Source organism: Lytechinus variegatus, chromosome 3 (assembly GCF_018143015.1).
Source record: "Lytechinus variegatus isolate NC3 chromosome 3, Lvar_3.0, whole genome shotgun sequence".
Classification (NCBI taxonomy): Eukaryota; Metazoa; Echinodermata; class Echinoidea; order Temnopleuroida; family Toxopneustidae; genus Lytechinus; species Lytechinus variegatus.
In genome coordinates, this window is record NC_054742.1 from 7,619,760 (window position 1) to 7,632,868 (window position 13,109).

The 13,109-nt window shown below is 36.9% G+C and overlaps 1 pseudogene; it reads right to left on the bottom strand.

The window, feature by feature from the left end:
• Positions 1-9,422: 9,422 nt before the first annotated feature.
• On the bottom strand, positions 9,423-12,429 carry LOC121412173 (annotated as a pseudogene).
• Between the last annotated feature and the right edge of the window lie 680 nt (positions 12,430-13,109).

The window sequence follows — 13,109 nt, forward strand, 5'->3', positions numbered from 1 at the left end:
TCCCTGAATTTAGATAAGAAAAAATATTAACTTTATTTATAATGAAATGCAAATACATACATCTTTAAACAATCTCATAGGTAAGTAATTTGAATAATTTGGAGCAAAAGATTTTGAAGAAATAATAAGAATATTGATTAATCATGGCTGAACATTAATTAGCTCTGGTCATGGCTGATTTATTTCCCTTTTGAGACAATTAATCATCCATCTGTACTACTCATGACTCACACACAAGGGATATCAGACTCTAGTACCTAATGGTACACTATTCAACTCCTCAATTGTTTGGCAGCCCATTTTTAGACAGACCAACATGAGGAATATGAGGAATAATGAATTCTATATCTGTGGATATGTGTATCATTTATAGGCCACCAGGTGCCTCATCTTCTCTCAAGGAATTCATTGATGATTTTTCTTGTCTATTAGATTATCTTCTTTTTAAGAATTCCAGTTTGTTAATTGCTGGAGATTTTAATGTTCATGTGAACGATGATTCTGTAAATACTAAGCTTTTCCTTGAAACTTTAAGTGCTTACGATCTCACACAGCACATTCATTTGCCAACTCATACTCATGGGCATACTCTGGACCTACTCATCACCCGCCAGTCAGATAGAAATATTGTGAAGGATGTAATGGTTGTTGATGGCCTTTCTGACCACTCGGCCATTATTTGTAAATTGAACCTGATAAAGCCTCCCGCTATAAAGAGTTTGATTTACACACGTAATATCAAATCTATCGATGTTGAAAAATTTGTTGACAGAATTTCTAAACTATCTCTTCTTGAAAACTGCTCTTGCTCTGATATTTCCGTCTCTGTAGAACACTACAATACAATTCTAAGAACTGTTCTTGATGAACATGCTCCTGTAAAACAGCGACATGTAACAGTTCGCCCCAATACACAGTGGTACTCTCAAGACATTGCCGACAAAAAACTTCAGCGCAGGAAATTTGAGCGCAAATGGCTAAAATCAGGTCTAGAGTCTGATCATAAGAAATATCAGAAACAACGTCAGGTAGTACAGGCGAGTGTTCGTGTTGCCAAAACATCTTATAACTCTATGCTGGTTGAAAAATGCACAAATACGAGACAGCTCTTTAGAGTTGCCAATTCTCTGCTAAACAGAGGTAAACAAAATCCTCTTCCTACTCTTCCAGATCTTCCAGAACGCTTTAATAAATTTTTCGTAGAAAAAGTCCAGAAGGTACGATCAAGTCTCACCAGTGTTGGAGAATTTGATATCCCACTGATTACTAACAAAACCTTGGATACACTTTCTCCTACTACTCCTGATGAAATTGCATCCATTATCATGAATTCACCTTCAAAATCCAGTGAGCTTGATCCTATACCAACACTGCTTCTGAAAAAATGTCTCCCTGCAATCTTACCCTCAATTATATCTATTATAAACTCAAGTCTTTATTTAGGGACAGTTCCTGATAGCATGAAGGTTGCAGCAGTGCGCCCTACCATTAAGAAGTTAAATTCAAAGAGTGACTGTCTCCAAAATTATAGACCCATTTCAAACTTATCTTATCTTTCCAAGGTCGCTGAACGAGTGGCCTTCTCACGTCTTCGTGCTTATCTTCTTGAAAATAGTTTAATTGACAACTACCAGTCTGCCTACCGCCCAAACCATAGTGTAGAAACATTACTTACTAATCTTGTAGATAACATCCTATCGGAAATGGACAGAGGTAATATAACTTTTCTCGTGCTGCTTGATATGTCAAGTGCATTTGACACCATTGATCACTCTATACTAATAAAAAGACTACACTCTCTTGGAGTAACAGGCATGGCACTAAAGTGGTTTTCTTCATACATCGATCAAAGAACCCAATATGTGTCTGTCAATAATTCACAATCAGATAGAACTCTCCTTTCGTATGGTGTGCCACAAGGGTCTGTAGGTGGCCCATTAATGTTCTCTGTTTACCTTCAGCCTATCAGTGCAATTATTAAAAAACATAATATTAAGTATCATTGCTATGCTGATGACATTCAGCTATTCATTTCTGTACATCCTTCCCCTGATGCGATTGCCAGTGCTTTGAGAGTCTTAGATGCCTGCATCCATGACATGAAGTGCTGGATGGATTCAAATAGTCTTAAACTTAATGAAAATAAAAGTGAATTCATTGTTTTTGGTTCGAAAAAGTCTATTGTGAAAATTAACCATGATCGCTTGCTTGTACATATTGACGATAAAGTTATAAGGCCAGTTTCTAAGGTACGTAACCTAGGTGTGGTATTTGATACCAATATGTCTTTTGCTGAACATGTATCTAGCACATCAAAGTCTGTTAGATATCAATTGCGGAACCTAGGGTTTATTCGAAAATTCTTAAACAAACAAGCATGTGAACAATTAATTCATGCTTTAATCACATCTCGGCTTGATTTTTGTAATTCTCTTTTCTATGGACTCACAAAACAACAACTTAATAGACTGCAATCTCTTCAAAATTCAAGTGCTAGACTCCTCACCTTTACACCGAGAATGGCTCCAATCACACCAGTTTTACATTCTCTACATTGGCTTCCTGTCCACAAACGAGTTCAGTTTAAACTTTTATTATTTGTATATCGAGCCCTCAATGGATTGTCACCGCAATATATCCAGGATTCCCTTAGGCCATACAATCCTATCCGCACTTTACGATCTACAGATTGTAAGCTGCTTCAAACTCCCCGTACCTATCATTCCTGGGGAGACCATGCTTTCTCGAATGCAGCAGCCAGGTTATGGAATATGCTTCCTCTCTCACTTCGCTCCATCAAGACATATACTACTTTCAAAGATCACCTTAAGACATACCTATTTCAATTGTAATTGATTTTAAATGTATATTGTATTTTGTTGTATTCTATTTATGATTAAAAGAAAGATAATTCATCCCTTCCCGTTCGCTGGCTGTTCATGTGGGACCCGGTGTCCTCAGATTGCTAGAGCTCCTGTGAGTTATGTACTGACTGGGTTTACCCCTTAAATTGTCAGTGAACGGGGCAGCTAGAGGGCACTGGGTTCCACATGATGATTGGCTGATGGATGGGTTGGGGTGAATGAACCAGATGTGAAATTATTATTATTATTATTCTTACATCGTACTTGTTAATTGTTCTTGTGTAGTATTTATATAAATTTCCATAAAATATAATTTTTACATTGTAAAAGAGAACTGTTGCTCGGCTAGCGCCATGAGCGTCTGCTGACGGTGTGTGCGCTCTACAAATATACACTATTATTATTATTTATTTATAAATGGATTCAAAATAACACAAAGGGAGAACAAAATTTTAAAAAATCAAATCATTAACTGAATTGAAAAAAAATAGAATTTTAATTCGTCATGAGGACAAATTAGGTGATCTGTCTCTGATTTCATGATCAGGAAGACAATCAGCATGTCTTACTGAGATCAATATGATCATCATGATGACAACTGAACTTCTCTTATGAAAAGAATGTGTTGAATGCTCTTGAAAAAAAGGGAAATGAAAAAGTTGTGTGAAAAAGTGTAGGTCATACACATATTGTACAGGAACATGTACATATTGTACATTAAAAGGGATTTTAATCTCTTTTATTGTCCAATGTGTTATTTTATTTTATATACATTGTAATAATAGCTTGCCATTTTTGAAATTATATTTCTCATCCATACTCTATTCGAATATGAAGAGCTATAATGAATTTTGTATAGGCATGTTTTTGTACATATATTATCTATTGTTAGTGCGCGCGTTGTAAACTTTGATGGAGTCTAATTCCATTATTACTTGTCGTAGAAGGTTTATCAATTTATCAAATTACACAGAATTAAATTATCGATGCACTGATCTAAAAAATATGGCGATCCTATGTTGTACAGTGCGTTACATGCGAGAACGCGCCGTAACCTTGTGTGCGCTCTGTTTTGGTCAAAAAGTGATTTTGAGCATTTTACAATTTTGACGCGCGCGTACATGCACGTCGTGTCCTCTAAATGACCTTTGATGTCATCAACAGTTGACCCTTGACCTGAAGTTAATGTGATGTAAATATTGCTAATTTTTGATAATTGATAATGAAGATATGATTGATAATGTGATTTTACAAAATGGCGTCTAGATGACGTCACAAAAAGAAGAAGCAAGTTTGAGGCAAAGCAGTCTTGAAAACCACATTGCCAGGTAGTTTTCCAAACTACTTTGGACGACCACTTATTGTTGTTTCCTCACCTGCGCTGAAACCAGTTTAAGGAGGCAAAGCAGTCTTGAAAACCACATTGCCAGGTAGTTTTCCAAACTACTTTGGAAGATCACTTACTGTTGTGTCCTCACCTGCGCTTAAACCAGTTTAACGAGGCAAAGTAGTCTAGAAAACCACATTGCAAGGTAGTTTTCCAAACTACTTTGGAAGATCACTTACTGTTGTGTCCTCACCTGCGCTTAAACCAGTTTAACGAGGCAAAGTAGTCTAGAAAACCACATTGCAAGGTAGTTTTTCAACTTACTTTGGAAGATCACTTACTGTTGTGTCCTCACCTACGCTTAAACCAGTTTAACGAGGCAAAGCAGTCTCGAAAACCACATTGCAAGGTAGTTTTCCAAACTACTTTGGAAGACCAATTACTGTTGTGTCCTCACCTACGATTAAACCAGCTTAACGAGGCAAAGCAGTCTTGAAAACCACATTGCCAGGTAGTTTTCCAAACTACTTTGAAAGACCACTTATTGTTGTGTCCTCACCTGCGCTGAAACCAGTTTAAGGAGGCAAAGCAGTCTTGAAAACCACATTGCAAGGTAGTTTTCCAAATTACTTTGGAAGATCACTTATTGTTGTGTCCTCACCTGCGCTGAAACCGGTTTAAGGAGGCAAAGTAGTCTTAAAAACCACATTGCAAGGTAGTTTTCCAAACTACTTTGGAAGATCACTTACTGTTGTGTCCTCACCTACGCTTAAACCAGCTTAACGAGGCAAAGCAGTCTTGAAAACCACATTGCCAGGTAGTTTTCCAAACTACTTTGAAAGACCACTTACTGTTGTGTTCTCACCTACGATTAAACCAGCTTAACGAGGCAAAGCAGTCTTGAAAACCACATTGCCAGGTAGTTTTCCAAACTACTTTGAAAGACCACTTATTGTTGTGTCCTCACCTGCGCTGAAACCAGTTTAAGGAGGCAAAGCAGTCTTGAAAACCACATTGCCAGGTAGTTTTCCAAACTACTTTGGAAGATCACTTACTGTTGTGTCCTCACCTGCGCTTAAACCAGTTTAACGAGGCAAAGTAGTCTAGAAAACCACATTGCAAGGTAGTTTTCCAAACTACTTTGGAAGATCACTTACTGTTGTGTCCTCACCTGCGCTTAAACCAGTTTAACGAGGCAAAGTAGTCTAGAAAACCACATTGCAAGGTAGTTTTTCAACTTACTTTGGAAGATCACTTACTGTTGTGTCCTCACCTACGCTTAAACCAGTTTAACGAGGCAAAGCAGTCTCGAAAACCACATTGCAAGGTAGTTTTCCAAACTACTTTGGAAGACCACTTACTGTTGTGTCCTCACCTACGATTAAACCAGCTTAACGAGGCAAAGCAGTCTTGAAAACCACATTGCCAGGTAGTTTTCCAAACTACTTTGAAAGACCACTTATTGTTGTGTCCTCACCTGCGCTGAAACCAGTTTAAGGAGGCAAAGCAGTCTTGAAAACCACATTGCCAGGTAGTTTTCCAAACTACTTTGGAAGATCACTTACTGTTGTGTCCTCACCTGCGCTTAAACCAGTTTAACGAGGCAAAGTAGTCTAGAAAACCACATTGCAAGGTAGTTTTCCAAACTACTTTGGAAGATCACTTACTGTTGTGTCCTCACCTGCGCTTAAACCAGTTTAACGAGGCAAAGTAGTCTAGAAAACCACATTGCAAGGTAGTTTTTCAACTTACTTTGGAAGATCACTTACTGTTGTGTCCTCACCTACGCTTAAACCAGTTTAACGAGGCAAAGCAGTCTCGAAAACCACATTGCAAGGTAGTTTTCCAAACTACTTTGGAAGATCACTTACTGTTGTGTCCTCACCTACGCTTAAACCAGTTTAACGAGGCAAAGCAGTCTCGAAAACCACATTGCAAGGTAGTTTTCCAAACTACTTTGGAAGACCACTTACTGTTGTGTCCTCACCTACGATTAAACCAGCTTAACGAGGCAAAGCAGTCTTGAAAACCACATTGCCAGGTAGTTTTCCAAACTACTTTGAAAGACCACTTATTGTTGTGTCCTCACCTGCGCTGAAACCAGTTTAAGGAGGCAAAGCAGTCTTGAAAACCACATTGCAAGGTAGTTTTCCAAATTACTTTGGAAGATCACTTATTGTTGTGTCCTCACCTGCGCTGAAACCAGTTTAAGGAGGCAAAGTAGTCTTAAAAACCACATTGCAAGGTAGTTTTCCAAACTACTTTGGAAGATCACTTACTGTTGTGTCCTCACCTACGCTTAAACCAGCTTAACGAGGCAAAGCAGTCTTGAAAACCACATTGCCAGGTAGTTTTCCAAACTACTTTGAAAGACCACTTACTGTTGTGTTCTCACCTACGCTTAAACCAATTTAACGAGGCAAAGCAGTCTTGAAAACCACATTGCCAGGTAGTTTTCCAAACTACTTTGGAAGACCCTTTACTGTTGTGTCCTCACCTATGCTTAAACCAGTTCAACAAGGCAAAGCAGTCTTGAAAACCACATTGCCAGGTCGTTTTTTCCAAACTACTTTGAAAGACCACTTATTGTTGTGTCCTCACCTACGCTTAAACCAGTTTAACGAGGCAAAGCAGTCTTGAAAACCACATTGCCAGGTAGTTTTCCAAACTACTTTGGAAGACCACTTGCTGCTGTGTCCTCACCTACGCTTAAACCAGTTTAACGAGGAAAAGCAGTCTTGAAAACCACATTGCCAGGTAGTTTTCCAAACTACTTTGGAAGACCACTTACTGTTGTGTTCTCACCTATGCTTAAACCAGTTCAACAAGGCAAAGCAGTCTTGAAAACCACATTGCCAGGTAGTTTTCCAAACTACTTTGGAAGACCACTTATTGTTGTGTCCTCACCTACGCTTAAACCAGTTTAACGAGGCAAAGCAGTCTTGAAAACCACATTGCCAGGTAGTTTTCCAAACTACTTTGGAAGACCACTTGCTGCTGTGTCCTCACCTACGCTTAAACCAGTTTAACGAGGAAAAGCAGTCTTGAAAACCACATTGCCAGGTAGTTTTCCAAACTACTTTGGAAGACCACTTACTGTTGTGTTCTCACCTATGCTTAAACCAGTTCAACAAGGCAAAGCAGTCTTGAAAACCACATTGCCAGGTAGTTTTCCAAACTACTTTGGAAGACCACTTACTGTTTTTTCCTCACCTACGCTCAACCCAGTTTAACAAGGCAAAGCAGCCTTGAAAACCACATTGCCAGGTAGTTTTCCAAACTACTTTGGAAGATCACATAAGATCGCTTCCAAGACCATTTCATCTTGGTGTAAATGCAGTGTTCTTGCTTGATGCAACTCTTTCTGATGAAATATCTATCATGTTTCGAAGAGTACTCTCTTGTAAAGCGATAAGTATCTTGCATCGATTCTCTATACACTTTCAAAACTAAAATATAGTTTCATTTATTTCACTAATCAATCAAAATATCTCTTTCAATATGAAACATTGTTATTTAAGAACATCATTCTTGACTAGAAAGTGGGAATAACATGAGTGTTATAAATGATTCATGAGGGGTTTAAAAAGAGAGGTATATTTATGCTAAATTTTCAGATGTCATTTGGGAAAGTCACATTCTAATATCTGATGGAATGATTTTCTTATGAAATTATATTTGGGGCATTTTCAGAAAACCAAACTTGATTGCAGTTGTTCATTGGTACCTCAACTGAACCTCAACAACTGAAACATATCAAGTCCATTTACGTTTGGATCTCTGTAAACTACAAGTGCGCCCAGTGGCACGTATATAAGCTGTAAACATACTGTTCCATTTGGGAATCTGATTCAATGAATTAGAATTTTGATTTGTTGTCAAATACCAAGTAAATTACAGTAAAAACACAACCCTAAATATGTATATATAATAACAGTATAGCTTCCCTCACTAGCAATTAAGGGAAGAATAGGAGATAAACTGTTGGTCACGTCCTTCCTTATATTGTGGTTCGAGCATGGCACCTCAGTCTGCTCGTCAAATGCACCTACGCAGCTGGCAAGGTAAAGTACAAGCCCGGCCTTATATTTAAAGGTCAAGTCCATCCCCAGGAAAATGTTGATTTGAATTATGAATAGAGAAAAATCAAACTAGCACAACGCTGAAAATTTCATCAAAATCGGATGTAAAATAAGAAAGTTATTAAAGGTCAAGTCCACCCCAGAAAAATGTTGATTTTAATCAATAGAGAAAAATCAGACAAGCACAATGCTGAAAATTTCATCAAAATCAGATGTAAAATAAGAAAGTTATGACATTTCAAAGTTTTGCTTATTTTTGACAAAATAGTTATATGAACGAGCCAGTTACATCCAAATGAGAGAGTCGATGATGTCACTCACTATTTCTTTTGTTTTTTATTGTTTGAATTATACAATATTTCAATTTTTACGAATTTGACGATGAGGACCTCCTTGCCTGAAGCACAAAATGTTATAATAATGGAATTCCATGAGTTCAGGGAGGAATGAAACTTCATTTCACATGGCAATGACGAGAAAATAAAAATATTTCATATAATAAATTACAAAAGAAATAGTAAGTGATGTCATCAACTCTCTCATTTGGATGTAACTGGCTCGTTCATATAACTATTTTGTTGAAAATGAGCGAAACTTTAAAATGCTATAACTTTCTTATTTTACATCCGATTTTGTTGAAATTTTCAGTGTTATGCTTGTTGAATTTTTCTCCTTCTATTCAAATCAAGTTTTTGTTGGGGTGGACTTGTCCTTTAAATAAGTTCCACTTATTTTTCCCAGAACAGTGATATGCACAACTCAGTTGCATGCAAATGGGACAGTCAATGGTGTCCCTCACTCACTATTTCTTATGTTTTTTATTGTTTGAATTATACAATATCTCATTTTTTACTGATTTGACAATAAGGACCAGCTTGACTGTGCCATATAGTATTAAACGATGTTAATTCCACAGGTTCAGGGTGGAATTGTTTTTTCACTTGACAATGAGGAGAAAATGAGAATATTTCATAATTCACATAATAAAATAAAAAAGAAATAGTGAGTGGATGGGGTCATCAGTCTCTTCATTTGCATACCGACCAGAATGTGCATATAACTGTTTTGTGAAATTAAGTGAAACTTTCAAATATCATAACTTTCTCATTTAAAATCCAATTTTGATGAAATTTGCAGTGTTTGTTGGATTTTTCTCTTTTTATTCAAACCAACTTTTTTGGGGGTGGACTTGTCCTTTAAAGTTTAAACAGGAATGCAAAGTTTTATCAATAAACATTCTTCCATCACAGAAAGCTTATAAAAAACAGAAAACTAAACTTTAAGATATCATAAAGCAAAATTTGATCAAGTTGATTTGTAGTGAGTAAAAGTAGGATTATGGTATACACTGAGTTTCAGCCTATTTTCATTAAAGGACTGAGTTTTTTACCCAAAAAGTCTTTGCACTCAATTCAATTTTTAATGGTAATAACTGTACATATCATCCACATTTTATCACCTGAACTAGGGATAAAAGCAAAAAAATTTGAAAAAATGACCTTTTTATTTGGCCATGCTGCGCTTTCTCCCTTACAACCGATCAGTTATCCCATTTTCGTTCAGTTTTCAATTTCACTAGTCCTAAATATGGAGGTTATAATGCCTGCAGTCCAAAGAAAGTGAATTGCATGCAAATACATAAATTACCCCTGGCTGGTCGCTTTGATAAAAAACAACAAAATTATCAATTCTCTTGTCTCTCACTTTGTAAATTCACAGTTAAGTGCTTTATATCCATGACATACAAATTATTCCCTCAGTAGAAAAAATTTGTACATTTTTTTGGGGGGTAATAGGGTTTCATCCATGATCAAAATCATGCTATTGCTGATGGATATAGAAGATAGTGGTAGTGTACTTTTAAAAATGGTTTTGGGGACTTTTTCATTAGCCTTGGCACCCTTACAAATAGGAATTCAAGGACATGTGCCTTTTTATAGTTTCCCTAATTCAAAGTGGTCATGATCTCCAAAATTTTAATTCTAGGCCTGCAAATAAAACCTGAATCTGTGATTTTTTTTTGTTAATGAAGCCCAGAAAAACTTGCACCTGAAAATAATCATTTCCTGCTTCAAGAGGTACAGTGACAAAAACACCATCCCAATTGTATTCTATATTAATTGTGTTGCAGCTGAGAAATTAAATTATTTTCAGTTATGGATATTTTGAAAGTTACTGTAGGAATTTGAGGGGGGTTCTGTTTGTTTTTTTTTCTTATCCATTATAATAAAATACACAAATATCAGGATTTTTTTATACAAGACTGAAGTAATGTTAACAGCATATTTAAAATGTAAGATAGAAATGAATTATGCCTTTCAGCTCAGGTGTCTGTGGGAAATATATGGGAAAGAATCTAATGATCCCATTCATGAATGCAATACCTTAAAGGAATGGTGTGTGGGTAAGTTTAGACCCACACCTGTCATGGAAATGCCAATCTCATCATCTTTCCTTATGGAAAGTTCAGGGTCTGCAAGGAAGGAAGGATATCTCCCTCAAGGAAGTGATATTTCTAAAGGATCCCGGCATGAAAAATTCTTATATTCTTTGTCATGTCTTGGCTTGAGTCAGAATGGTTATTTCTGATTGTTCCACTGCCAATTTGTCCAATTACCAACTCATCATTTGGTATACCATTAGTTCATCCACTATCCACCTCATCTAGTCCACACACCATTTTGTCTAATAACCAGCTTTAGTCCATATACTATTTGGTCTAATTGGACTAAGTGCTGATTGGGCCAATGAATGAAAATGAAATGAATATTAGACCAACTAGTTATGATTTTATGATTATGTATTATTACGGTTGTAAGTAGTTTTAGTATTATTCTTAATTGACCATGCAGTGTTCCAACTTACCACATACCATGTTCCAACTTACCCCGATAAAGGGTAAGTTGGAACGCTTACAATGGTCTTGTTTAAGGTGGATTTTTTTCAATAACCATCATAGAGTTAAAAAATTCATGGGGTACATTTGAAGCCCTTAGATATATGCTTCAAGCTGATATATTCATTGTTTCTCAAATAGAATCTATTTGGATTTTACACCCATTTTTGTCAAAAATGTTCCAACTAACCCCGATCTCCCCTACTGTTGTTTTCATTTCATTCTTTGCTTTTTGAACCAAGATTATATTTGCTGCTGTCAAGTCTTCCTCAATTCCTATGTCTTTTCCTTTTAGTCGTTTACAATTCTTGATGACTAAGTTGCGAACTCGGTAAGATGAAAACTTGGAGGCTTCTTCTTATCAACTGGACAACGAGGAGCACCAACACGACGCGAACGGTCAATATCACCCATAGACATTGACACCAAGATCTTTGTTTGAGAGATTTACCATCACTGCAACGGTGTCTTCATGATTGCTTTCTGGGATTCCGTACAGTCGGAGGCAATTTCTCCTTGAATACTGTTCTCCATTCAACTTGGCCTTCAGTAACTTGATGGCATCTGTTGTAGAAACTGTCTCTTTCTGTCATGTCTGTAGTGAAGTCAAGTTGGATGCCTGTGTTTGCAGCTCAGTTTCTAGATCCCTTACCTTGCTCTCTGTCTGTTCCAGTCATTCACGAAGAGCTTGTATCTCCCTTGTCATAGCTTCAGCAAACGATAACTTAAACAAGTCCCTGAATTCTTTGCTCTTGAAGTATTCTCTAACCTCATCACTGATTTGTTCTATATATCAAGGGTTTCCTGAGATTGGGCAGCCATCTCCTTTGCTAAGCGAGTGTTATACATGTGAAATCTCTTGTAGCAAGTCTTGTAGCAAGTCAAATCAGCATACAAATGAACCAGTAATAAGATTAATCCATGTACAATAGGAAAGTTAATCTCATCACAATAGGATTCTTTTCCAAATCATGATCCAGGCATGAATAGTAGAACAGTGTAATGGAACAGAATCCAGTGGGCTGGTCGAGAGAATATACTCACTCAAAAGTAAGCTAGTGGGACCAGAGTATCCAAGTACATGTTTCAGGCAGAATGAACTTCAGAAAAGTTGGTAATATTGCAAAAAATGCATGGTGTATCCAGATGTACATACCATCCCAAACTGATCCAGTCTTTTACCTTAAAGTAGACACACGAAGAAAATTCACGAAAGTGATGATTATAGACAAATTATATATGGATGGAAAGGTATTGTCTTTTTATACACAAATATGTCACTAAAAAGTCTTATAGATGTCGTGGAAATGCAAGAAATGAAATTATTAGACACCCTTCTCAGCCCCCCAGACCGACAATCACGCAGCTGAAAACGGTCGAGAATAATGACGTCACACAATCGACGTGCTCATCATCTCTCTGTGCATCATGCACTGAATCACCTTACTGACCTGTTCAATATCTTCCGAATTTACCGTTTTCTTCATGTAATGTGATATTCAATTTCTGTTTTCGACAACTTCAGACCAAACGTGAATCAGAACTGTGTTCCTTTGCCCGTTTTTATTGAATTGTGGACTGTAAAGACCGATTTTGTCCACTGCAGTCGTCATTGTGTTGCTCCACTCCAGTCAGTGAGTGAGTGAGTCGCTGCCCAAATAATAAGTAGAGAATCTAATCAAGAACTTGAAAATCAAAAGCAGCAATTAAGAAGTAAGATTTAATAGATCTGAATAGAATCTCACATGAAAATAAAAAGATAAAAAAGAGCTGATAGGAACGGGGAAGGAATATAATAAAAAAAAAAATCCAGAACCAAAAAAAAAAATCAAAGAGTTTCGAACCAGGATCCCCGCACTCATAAAAAAAACTACGTGCGTACAGATTTGTCCACAGACCATGTCTCTATGTCAATTGGGTTCATAACAATATATAAACAA